Source organism: Stegostoma tigrinum, chromosome 29 (genome assembly GCF_030684315.1).
Source record: "Stegostoma tigrinum isolate sSteTig4 chromosome 29, sSteTig4.hap1, whole genome shotgun sequence".
NCBI lineage: Eukaryota > Metazoa > Chordata > Chondrichthyes > Orectolobiformes > Stegostomatidae > Stegostoma > Stegostoma tigrinum.
In genome coordinates, this window is record NC_081382.1 from 45,957,075 (window position 1) to 45,970,088 (window position 13,014).

Sequence of the window (13,014 nt, forward strand, 5' to 3'; positions counted from 1 at the left end):
TCAGAGGGTTGGGATTAGAGGGACATTTTCAGAAGGTAGCTGTAGCTAATAGAGTGCTAAAGAAACCAATGCTGGGGCTACAACTATTACCAATACATAGATGAGGAAATTGAATGCACAATAGCAAAATTGGTGGGTGACTCAAAAATAGATAGCAAGGCAAGAGTGTGCATGACAGAAGAGTCTGCAGAGGGATGAAAACAGGTTCGCAAACAAGTTAAAACTTGGCAAGTTGAATACACTCTGGAAAATGTGAGCTTATGCAGTTTGACAGGAAGAATACAAAAGTCGAATATTATCTAAAAGCAAAAAGTTACAAGAGAAGGATTTGGGAGTCATCACCAATTAATCTCAAAAGCCTGGCATCCAAGTTCAGCAGGTAACAGGAAAGGCAAATGGAATATTGACCTTCATTTCAAAGGAAATGGAGTATAAAAGCAAGGAGATATCTCTAAAACTACAAGGCAGTAGTCAGACCACAGCTGGAACACTGAACAGATAGCTAAGGAAAGATATACTGGTATTGAAGGCAGTCCAGAGGAAGTTCACTAGACATATACAATGTGTGGAGGGACTGTCATTATGAGAAGAGTTTGAGTAGGTTTGGTCTGTTTGGTCATAGGAATTTAAGAGAATAAGGGATGACCTTACTGAAACACAAGATTCTCAGGGGACTTGACAGGGTAAATATAGAGAGATTGTTTTACCTTGTGGCAGATTCTACGACCAGAGGGCATAATCTCAGAATAAGGTGTCACAAGTATAAAACAGCTGAAGAGAAATTTCTTCTCTCAGAATAGTGAATCTGTGCAATTGTTTACTGTTGAGACTAGATTGTTGAGCATATTCATGGCTGAGATGGGCAAATTTTTAATCAGTAAGGGAATCAAAGCTTATGAGGACGATGCAGGAAGATGGAGTTGAGGATTATCATATCAGCCATAATTTAATTGAATGGAGCAGGAGAGATAGTCTGAAAGGCCTGCTGCTGCTCTTATGTATTATAGTCACTCCAAACATGGCACATGACACATTTCACAAAATCCCCAGATTGATGCAGAATGAAAATACAACACTGCTCAAGCTTCAATTGGGGCCAAGATTGAACTATAGACCTTCTTAAGATAAGGTTTGATTATGGTTTGCAGGGCACAGTAGTACAGTCCAGAAAGGGTATCCCAGAGAATCATACCATGCTATACTGTTCACAGGTGGAGCCAACAAAGGGTGTGGGAAATCTGTATGCAGACAAAATGCAGACTGACAACAATCATCTGAGTGCGCAGCACAGGTCGAGGATTAGGACATTTACCAAGAGGATTGACCATAAGTGTATGACAATGCATTGTAAAGCATGAGACAGCCTAAACCTAAACCAATTTAACATGAATGAGTCATTCAAATGTTATAAACCACTGCTCATACACTGGTGAGCAACATATGATCTCTGCAATCCTGAATTTGATCTGGAAATGATCTAGGACTTGGTGAACAGGGCACAATTTAAAAGTTTGTGGGCAATACAAATTTTGGGAGCATCGTAAATTCTAAAATGGGTAGTGTAAAACTTCAAACAGACACTTATAACTTGGTCAGTGGATAGATTTCAGGTAAAGTTCAATGTGGAGATGGGTGAAGTGATACATTTTGGTAGAAAGAAATGGAAACGGTATAAAACAAAGACTGCTATTCAATACTGCTAAGTTTGCAGATGACAAAGACAGGTGGACGAAATAGTGTTGAGAAGTGGGGAGGCTGCAGAAAGACTTGGACAAAACTTGAAAAGTGGATAATAGATAGAAATAGTAGAAGTAGTAGATGGAATACAGTGTGAGAAAGTGAGAGGTTTGGTAGGAAGAACAGAGCATGGACTATTTTCTAAACACGGAAGGGCTTCAGAATTCTGAAGCACAAAGGGACTTACAAGGCTTAGTTCAGGTTTCTCTTAGGTTAACAATCAGATTCAGGTGGCAGTTAGGAAGGCAAATTCAATGTTGGCATTCATTTCCACATGGTTGGAAAACAAGAGTAGAAATGTACTGCTGAGGTGGTTATAAAGCTCTGGTCAGACTGCATTTGGAATATTGTGAGCAGTTCTCGGTCCCATATCTAAGGCAAGATGTGTATGCGTTAGAAGGCAGTCTAGAGGAAGTTTACAAGAATAATCCCTGGGATGAGGAGCAGCTGAAGATTCTAGGTCTGTATTTGATGACGTTGAGAAGGATAAGGGGAGATCTGATTCAAACTTACAGAATCCTGAGAGGCCTAGAAATAGGGGATGGAGCAATGCTTCGGCTAGTAGGAGACACTGAGGCCCAAGGACACAATCTCAGAGTGAAGGGACAATGCTTTAGAACTGAAATAAGGAGGAATTCATTCAGCCAGAGGGTGATGAATCTGTGGGGCTCATGGCCTCCAAAGCCTTCTGCAGCAAAGTCAATGACTGTATTTAAGACAGAGACAGATATGTTCTCGATTGATAAGGGAGAAGACAGGAGAACTGGGTTGAGAAATGTATCAGCCATGACCGAATAGTGTAGCAGATTTAATGGGAAGAATGGTCAAATTCTGCTCTTATAGCTTAGCTTAAAAAGTGTGCAGGAACAGTAAGGCCAGGGTGTATGTGTACATAAGTCATTAACTGTGGGAGCACAGGTGAAAAGAGAAGTTAAATGAGCATTCAATATTCTAGGCTTCATTAACAGTAACACAGAGTGCAAGAATGGGGAGATTGTGTTGAATATACATAGGACACTACTTAGAGCTAGCATTTATTGCGTATCCCTAGTTGCCCTTGAGAAGGTGATGGTGAGCTGCCTTTGTGAACTGCTGCAGTCCATGTGCTGTAGGTTGACCAACAATTCTATTAGGGAGGAAATTCCAGGATTTTGACCCTGCAACAGTTAAGGAAGTGTGATATATTTCCAAGTAAGGAGCATGAGTTGCTTAGAGGGCAGCTTGCAGGTAGTGATGTTCCCACGTTTCTTTCTACCCATGTAGTTTGAGATGAAAGAGATTGTGGGTTTGGAAGGTGCTGTCTAAGCAGCCTTGGTAAATTTCAGCAGTAACCCTTGTCGATTGTATACACAGCTGCTCCTGACTGTCGGCCAGGGAGTGACTAGATATTTGGGGAAGTGGTGCTTATCAAGCAACCTGCTTTATCCTGGATGGTGTGATGCTTTATGAATGCTGGTAAAGCTGCATTCATCCAGGCAAACAGGGAGTATTTTACCAAACTTCCAACTGACAATCCTGGACAGTCTTTAGGGAGTTAGGAGGTGAGTTACTTGCTACAGGATTCCTAGCAGCTGATCTACCATTGTAGCTACTGTACTTGTATGGCTAATCCAGTCGAGTTTCTGGTTAATGTTAATCTCAGGATGTTGATTTTGGGGATTCAGTGATCAATCATTGCCCAACATCAGTACTTCTGACCTGATAGTGGAGTGAAGGTCATTGATGAAGCAGCTGATGACTGACCTCCAACAGCAAGGTCAAACTAACCTACATACCCCTCATTTTACTATCATCCATGTGTCTATCCAAGAGTCGCTTAGATGTCCCTGATGTATCTGACTCAACTACGACTGTTGACAGGGCATTCCATGCACCCACCTCTCTGTGTAAAGAACCTACTTCTGACATCTCCCCTATATCTTGCTCCAATCACCTTAAAATTATACTCCCTCATGATAGTCACTTCCGCCCTGGGAAAAAGTCTCTGGCTATCCACTCTATCTATGCCTCACATCATCTTGTACAGCTCCATCAAGTCACCTCTCATCCTTCTTCTTTCCAATGAAAAAAGCCCCCTCAACCTTTCCTCATAAGACTGCCCTCCAGTCCAGGCAGCATCCTGGTAAATCTCCTCTGCACGCTCTCTAAAGCTTCCACATCCTCCCTATAATGAGGTGACCAGAACTGAACACAGTATTCCAAGCGTGGTCTAACCAGGGTTTTATAGAGGTGTAGCATAATCTCACGGCTCTTAAACTCAATTCCCTTGCCAATGAAAGCCAACACACCTTATGCCTTCTTACAACCCTATCAACTTGGGTGGCAACTTTGAGGGATCTATGGACGTAGACCCCAAGATCCTGCTGTTCCTCCGCACTGCCAAGAATCCTGCCATTAACCCTGTATTCTGCATTCAAATTCAACCTTCCAAAATGAATCACCTCACACTTGTATGGGTTGCAATCCATCTACCACTTCTTTGCCCAGTTCTGCATCCCGTCAATGTCCCCTTGCAACCTACAACAGTCCTCCACACTATCCACAGCTCCACCAACCTTAGTGTCATCGATAAACTTACTAACACACCCTTCCACTTCCTCATCCAAGTCATTTATAAAAATCACAAAGATCAGAGGTCCCAGAACAAATCCCTGCGGAAGACCACTGTCACCAAGCTCCAGACTGAATACTTTTCGTCTACTATCACCCTCTGTTTTCTATTGGACAGCCAATTCTGTATCCAGACAGCCAAATTTCCCTGGATCCCATACCTTCTCACGTTCTAAATGAGCCTACCATGGGGAACCTTATCAAATGCCTTGCTAAAATCCATATACACCACATCCACTGCTCTATCTTCATCACTGTGTTCTGTCACATCCTCAAAGAATTCAATAAGGCTTGTGAGGCATGACCTGCCTCTCAGAAAGCCATGTTGACTATTTCAAATCAAACTATGCTTTTCCAAATAGTATTTATGATTATCTCTCAGAATCCTCTCCAATAATTTGCCCACCACAGAAGTGAGACTGACCAGTCTGTAATTTCCAGGATTATCCATATCCCTTTCTTGAACAAGAGAGTAACATTTGCCACTGTCCATTCATCTGGTACTACTCCGGAGGACAGTGACAACGCAAAGATCACTGCCAAAGGGGCAGCAATCTCTTCCCTTGCGGTATATCCTGTCTGGCCTGGGGATTTATCAATCCTCATGTTTTTGGAAATTTCCAGCACAGCCTCCTTCTTAACATCAGCCTTTTCATGCTGTCCTCACAAACTACAAGGTCCCTCTCACTGGTGAATACTGAAGCAAAGTATTCATTAAGGACTCCCCCTACCTCCATCAACTCCAAGCACAAGTTCCCTCCACTATTGCTGATCGGCCCTACCGTCACACTGGCCATCCTCTTGTTCCTCACATAAGTATAGAAGCCTTGGGGTTTTCCTTAATCCTACTGCCAAGGCTTTTTCCATGCCCCCTTCTCGCTCTCCTAAGCCCATTCTTCAGTTTCCTCCTGGCTACCTTATAACCCTCTGGAGCCCTGTCCGATCCTTGCTTCCTCAACTTTAAGTAAGCTTCCTTCTTCCTCTTGACTAGATGTTCCACGTGTCTTGTCATCCAAGGCTCCTTCACCTTCCCATCCTTCCCTTGCCTCAGTGGGACAAACGTATCCAGTACTTGTAGCAAATGCTCCCTAAACAACCTCCACATTTCTGTGGTGCATTTCCCCGAGAACATCTGTTCCCAATTTATGCTTTGAAGTTCCTGTCTAATAGCATTGTAATTCCCCTCCCCCAGTTAAATACTTTCCCATACCACCTGCTCCTATCCCTCTCCATGATTATAGTAAAGGTCATGGAGTTGTGATCACTATCACCGAAGTGCTCTCCCACTGAGAGATCTGACACCCGGCCTGGTTCGTTGTCAAGTACCAAATCCAATATGGCCTCCCCTCTAGTCAGCCTATCTACATATTGAGTCAGAAATCCTTCCTGGACACACCTGACAAAACCTGCACCATCCAAACTTAGGAGGTTCCGGTTGATATTAGGGAAGTTGAAGTCACCCTGACAACAAAGCTATTACTTCTGCACCTTTCCAATATCTGCCTCCCAATCTGTTTCTGTGTGTCTGTTGCTACTGGGGGTCTATAGAAAACTTCCAATAAAGCGACTGTTCCTTTCCTGTGTAAGATTTCCACCCATACTCACTCAGTGGAGGAACCCTCCTCCACGACCTCCTTTTCTAAAGCTGTAAAACCATCCCTGATTAGCAATGCCACTCCTCCAGCTCTTTTACCATCCTATTTCTTCTGAGACATCTAAACCCCAGAACATCTAACAAACATTCCTGCCCCTATGATATTCAAGTCTCCAAATGGCCACAATATTGTAGTTCCAAGTACTGATCCATACTCGAAGGTCGTCAGCCTTATTCCTGTCATTTCTTGCATTACAACAGACACACTTCAACTCGTCACACTGACTGCAACTTTGCCCTATCAACTGTCTCTCCTTCCTCACAGACTCTCAGCTACCCCTTCCTCTGGTCCAATAGCTCCAGTGCCCATCCCCCTGCCAAACTAGTTTAAACCTTCCTGAAGAGGTCTAGCAAACCTCCCATCCAGGATATTGGTGCCCTTCCAGTTCAGGTGCAACCTGTCCTTTCTGTACAAGTCCCACCCTCCCTAGAAGGCATCCCAATGATCCAAATATCTGAAGCCCTCCCTCCTACACCAGCTCTGTAGTCATGTGATCAGCTGCACTCGCTCTCTATTCCTACCCCCACTAGCCCGTATCACTGGTAGTAATCCTGAGATTACTCCTCTGCTCGTCCTGCCTTTTAGCTTCCAACCTAACTCTCTATATTAATTTTTCAAGTCTTCATCCCTTTTCCTAGTTATGTCATTGGTAGCAATGAGTATGACTTCTGGCTGGTCACCTTCCGCCTTTAAGAATCCCGTAGACCCAATCCGAGACATTCCTGACTCTGGCACCCGGGAGGCAACATACCATCGGGAGTCTTGTTCATGACCACATGTCTCCCCTCAGTTCCCACAACCACTGAATCTCCTACCACTATCACAATGGCGAGATGGGTGACCAGGGAGTTTGCTACACATTTTTTTTAGATTAGATTAGATTTCCTACAGTGTGGAAACAGGCCCTTCGGCCCAACAAGTCCACAGCGCCCCTTTGCAGCATCCCAGCCAGACCCATCCCCCTATGACCCACACACCCCTGAACACTGCGGGCAATTTAGCATGGCCGATCACCTAACCTGCACATCTTTGGACTGTGGGAGGAAACCGGAGCACCCGGAGGAAACCCACACAGACACGGGGAGAATGTGCAAACTCCACACAGACAGTCACCTGAGGGTGGGAATTGAACCCGGGTCCCTGGTGCTGTGAGGCTGCAGTGCTAATCACTATCGTGCCGCTCCATTTGGCAGGCTCACCAGCACTGAATTCAATCAGTTGTTATTAAAGGACCATTCTACACACTGCTGCTACTGAGCATCAGTGGTGGAGGGACTGAATGTTTGCCATGTGGTGCCAATCAAGTGGACTGCCTTTTCCTAGTTAGTATCAAGCTTTCAGTGTTGTTGAATTACAAAGAAAGGCTGAGACTTTTTTCTCTAGAGCATAGGAGGTTGAGAAGCAAATAAACATGCGCTGCGTTGTTGCTAAGACAGTGCGAGCCAGGTTGCCTGCCCTCAGGAGGGATCTGATAATCGACAAACCCTTTTAGGACCATTTATTTATTGGTTGATTGATTGATGATGTGAGGAGAGGCGGATATGGGCATTGTCAGCATCCTGGAGTGATCCCGATCTAAACAGTAGGCCCAGGGGCAGGCGAGGGGGAGGGGAATGCTGTGAAGTGTGTGGCGCTGAACATGATCCGCCTTAAATCCCGGGAGCACAGGCTTTTCCAAGAGGACAAGAAGCAGGGAGAGAGTTGGGGGAGGGAAACACCCGCTATATCTAACTCCTTCTTGAAAAGTTTCAATCTTTTGGCCTCAACTGCTTTCTGTCTCAGAATTCCACTGGTTCCCCACTCTCTGGATAAAGAAATTTCTCATCTTTGAAAATGTCTTACTTAATATTCTTAGAATGTGACCCCTCGTTTTGTACTCCCTGGTCATCAGGAAAATTATCCTCCTTTTCTACCATAAATTATGGCAAAGTATGTATTCTAACATGTTTACCATTTCCCTATAGTCATTGACATTTTGCCCACTTTCAGTCTTTAGTGGCCAACATTGCTTCAGATCTGTGCTTTCCCTTTATGTAACAAAACATTCTTTCTTATTGATTCTGATATCCCTTGCACGTTTACTTTCATAATCAATTTCTGTCGGTCTTATTAACTGCATTGTGGACCTTTGCTGGTCTTTGCTGGTGGATAGCAAGAAGCTTTTTCCCAGAGTGGGGGCCTCAATTACTAAGGGTCATGAGTTTAAAGTGAGAGGAGAAAAGTTTAAGGGAGATTTGCGTGGAAAGTTCTTTACACAGAGGGTAGTGGGTGCCTAGAACGCGTTGTCAGCGGAGGTGGTAGATGCAGACACATTAGTGTCTTTTAAGATGTATCTGGGCAGGTACATGGATAGGCGCGGAGCAAAGGGATACAGACCCTTAGAAAATAGATGAACAGGTTAGTCAGAGGATCTCGATTGGCGCAGGCTTGGAGAGCCGAAGGGCCTGTTCCTATGCTGTAATTTTCTTTGTTCTTTTTATCTTTCCCATTCAGTTGGACGTGTGCTTATTTTTTGCATTTTTATAAGCCCCTTTCTGTTTTATGCTGTCTCTTATCTCTTTAGAGTCAGAGTCATATAGTATAGAAACAAACCCTTTGGTCCAACTCTTCCATGCTTACCAAATTTTCCAAACTGATCTAGTTTCATTTGCCTGAGTTTGGTCCATGCCCCTCTAAACCTTTCCTATTTATATACCATTATCACATTTAAAAGACATTTGAATAGGTATTTGCATCCACCATTCCTCTGGCAGCTCAATTCACGTACAAACCACCTCTGAAAAAGTTGTCCTCCTGGTCCCTTTTAAATCTTTCTCCTCTCACCTTTAAAAATGTACCCGAGTTTTGAACTCCCCCACCCGAGGAAGGAGACCTTTGCCATTCACTTGATCAATTCTTGATTTTATAAACTTCGATAAAGGTCACCACCCCCAACATCATATGCTCCAGTGAAAGAAGTGTGTGGAACAGAGGATATAGAGACCAGTCACTAACACCTGAAAGAATGACAGAAAGGAGGGCTCTATGCTTCTGAAACAGCATGAGGTTAGCGAGTTTTGAGAAGATTTGTAGCTCAAGTTGAGGTTCTGGATTATTGTTCCCACTGTGGATGAGGGCTCAGGCTGCAGGGAGAATGAATGAACTAAACAAAGGATTATACTACAAGTCTCAGCCTATCCTTGTAACTCAAACCCTCTAGGCACAGCAACATTTTGGTAAATCTTTTCTGAACCATTGCCAATTTAATAGTAGCCTTCCCTTGGCAGCGAGACCAGAAATGTGCACAGCATTCCAAGAGTGGCCTGACCAATGTCTTGAACAACGTCAACATGACATCCCAACTCCTATGCTGAGTTAGTAGGAACAGCCGATGCCGGAGAATCTGAGCTAACAAGGCATGAGTGATGTTTCGGGTCTGGTCCCTTCAGAATAATTTTCCGAAACGTCAGCTTTCCCACTTCTCTGACGCTGTTTGGCCTACTGTGTTCATCCAGCTCTACACTTTGTTAGCTCACATTCTCCAGCATCAGCAGTTCCTACTAATTCAGCATAGAAGTTGGGATCTCCTATGCTGAGTGGTGTGAGCAATGAAGGCAAGTGTGTCAAATGCCTTCTTAACCACTTTGTCTCCCTGTGATGCAAATTTCAAAGAACTCTGAACCTAGGTCTCTCTGTTCCACAACACTACCTACGGCCCTATCATTAACCGCATAAGTCTTTAGTCATAACTTTAGTTGTCCATGGCTGTTTTTTCTGTGAAGTGGAGCTTTTCCCTTTCACGGATATAAACTGATTTTGTATTGTGCTAAATGTGTCTCTAAACATCCTCCACCAGTCTTCAATTAGCAGAAGTTCCTAGTTTACTCTGGGCAATGTCTTATCTCATAAAGTGGAAAGACAATAAATGCTGGCCAGCCTGCGATGCACACATGCCACAAACGAATTCAAAAACAATTAAGATTGGCTTTCTCTAAAGCTAAAATTCTCTTTGATGATTCATGCTATTTACTTTCAACACTAACTAACACTAACACTACACTGAACTCAGTCATGTTACAGAGATAATGGGATCTGCAGATGCTGGAGAATCCGAGACAACAAAGTGTGGAGCTGGATGAACACAGCAGGCCAAGCAGCACCTTAGGAGCACAAAAGCTGACATTTCGGGCCTAGACCCTTCATCAGAAAAGGGAAATGGGGAGAGGGCTCTGAAATAAATAGGGAGAGAGGGGGAGGCGGATGGAAGGTGGATAGAGGACAAATTAGGTGGAGTGGAGACAGACAAGTTAAAGGGGCGGGATGGAACCTGTAGAGGTGAGTACAGGTGGGGAGGTAGGGAGGGGATAGGTCAATCTGGGGAGGATGGACAGGTCAAGGGGGTAGGATGAGGTTAGGAGGTAGGGAATGGAGGTGTGGCTTGAGGTGGGAGGAGTGGATAGTGAGAGGAAGAACAGGTTAAGGAGGCGGGGATGAACTGGCCTGGTTTTGGATGCAGTGGTGGGAGGGGAGATTTTGAAGCTGGTGAAATCCACATTGATACTATTGGGCTGCAAGGTTCCCAAGCGGAACATGAGTTGCTGTTCCTGAAACCTCCGGGTGGCATCGTTGTGACACTGCAGGAGGCCCAGGATGGACATGTCGTCTAAGGAGTGTGAGGGGGAGTTGGGATGGTTTGCGACTGGGAGGTGCAGTTGTTTGTTGCGAACTGAGCGGAGGTGTTCTGCAAAGCAGTTCCCAAGCCTCTGCTTGGTTTCCCCAATGTAGAGGAGGCCACAACGGGTACAGTGGATGCAGTATACCACATTGGCAGATGTGCAGGTGAACATCTGCTTGATGTGGAAAGTCATCTTTAGGCCTGGGATGTGGGTGAGGGTGGAGGTGTGGGGGCAGGTGTAGCACTTTCTGCAGTTGCATGGGAAAGTGCTGGGTGTGGTGGAGATGGTTGGGAGTGTGGAGCGGACAAGAAAGTCCCAGAGAGAGTGGTCTTTCCGGAAGGCAGACAAGGGTGGGGATGGAAAAATGTCTTGGGTGGTGGGATCAGATTGTAGATGGCGGAAGTGTCGGAGGATGATGTGTTGTATCCGGAGGTTGGTGGGGTGGTGTGTGAGGACAAGGGGAATTCTCTTTTGGTTGTTATTGCAGGGACGGGGTGTGAGGGATGAGTTGGGTGAAATGCGGGAGACACGGCTGACGGCGTTCTCAACCACTGCGGGGGGCAGGGGGAGTTGCAGTCCTTGAAGACCGAGGACATCTGGGATGTACGCGAGTGGAATGCCTCATCCTGGGATCAGATGTGGCGGAGGCAAAGGAATTGGGAATAGGGGATGGAATTTTTGCAGGAAGGTGGGTGGGATGAGGTATATTCCAGGTAGCTGTGGGAGTCAGTGGGCTTGAGATGGATATCGATTGTTTGGTGGTTGCCTGAGATGGAGACAGAGGGGTCCAGGAAGGTGAGGGATGTGTTCGAGATGGTCCAGATGAACTTGAGGTTGGGGTGGAAGGTGTTGGTGAAGTGGATGAACTGTTCGAGCTCCTCTTGGGAGCATGAGGCGACGCCGATACAGTCATCAATGTAACGGAGGAAGAGGTGGGGTTTGGGGCCTGTGTAGGTGCCACGTAACCTACAAAGAGGGAGGCATAGCTTGGGCCCATGCGGGTACCCATGGCCATCCCCGAGTCCACGGAACTCATCTCCACCCATCTGGACTCCAGTTTCTCCCCCTTGATCCAGGAACTCTCTAACTATGTCTGTGACACCACGCGCACCCTCCACCTCTTCCAGAACGTCCAATTCCCCAGTCCCCACCTCGTTTTCACCATGGACATCCAATCCCTCTACACTTGCATTCCCCATGCAGATGGCCTAAAGGCCCTCCGCTTCTTCCTGTCCTGCAGGCCCGACCAGTCTCCCTCCACTGACACCCTCAACCGCCTAGCCGAACTCGTCCTCACCCTCAACAACTTCTCTTTCAATTCCTCCCACTTCCTACAGACAAAGGGAGTCTGATAACATCAGTTATCAGCATTTGAATTTTATTTTTGTTTTAACTCATTCATGGGATGAGGGTGTCACTGAGGCAACTACATTGGGTCTGGAGTCAAATGCAGGCTAGATGAAGTAAAGACAGCAGTTCCTTCCCTTCTGTGTTCTATGAACCAGATGGATTTTTCTAACAAGATCAGCAATAGATTTGTGGTCATCAATAGACTCTTAATTCTAGATTTTTATTGAAATCAATTCCACCATGTGCCGTGACATGCTTCGAACCTGGGTTCCCAGAATATTACTAGAACTCTGGATTAACAGTCCAGTAATAGTACCACGAGGCAATCACCTTCCCCAAATGCCAATTTATATGCTAGTGTTTTATGTGGAACCTTCTCAAATGCCTCCTGAAAGTCCAAGTAAACAAAATCCACTGGCTTCCCCTTATCAACTCTTTGTTACATCCTCAAAGTTCTAGTAGATTGTCAGACATGATTGCCCTTTCATAAATCCATGCTGATTCTGTCTAATCCTGTCACTGTTTTCCAAATCTTTTGCTATTACAATGGACTCTAGCATTTTCCCTACTATCAATGTGAAACTGTCCAGTCTATAATTCAGATAATTAGCCAGTGGGATTTGTTAGCCTCTAATGCCACCAATTTCCCGAACATTTCCCAGTGACAGTAATTTCCTTCAGTTCCTTTCTCTCAAGAGCAGGTATTCCCTAACTTTATTGGGAGGCTATTTGTGTACGTGTGATTTCCTACCCCCTGCAATCTAATTGCAAATCAATTGGCTACCATTTCATTTCTTTTCCCGTACCATATTGCTTAGATATAAATGTAGATTCTGCTGACAAATACACTACTGTTCAGAGACCTGGATGCCAAAAAGCTAAATCAAGATGTGATACGCAAATTAGAGTAGAAGGTAAACAGAATTCTAAAAAGCCCAGAGGGAAAGAAGAGTAAGAAAACTGACAACAATTAAAAGTATTTCATTTTGCTCCAATGAGGTGCTTTA

The 13,014-nt window shown here is 44.9% G+C and overlaps 1 protein-coding gene across 1 annotated transcript in view; it reads right to left on the bottom strand.

Moving 5' to 3' along the window:
- The window catches only part of adamtsl2 (ADAMTS-like 2), a 205,363-nt gene that overhangs the window by 115,072 nt on the left and 77,277 nt on the right, over positions 1-13,014 (bottom strand). The window lies entirely within an intron of this gene.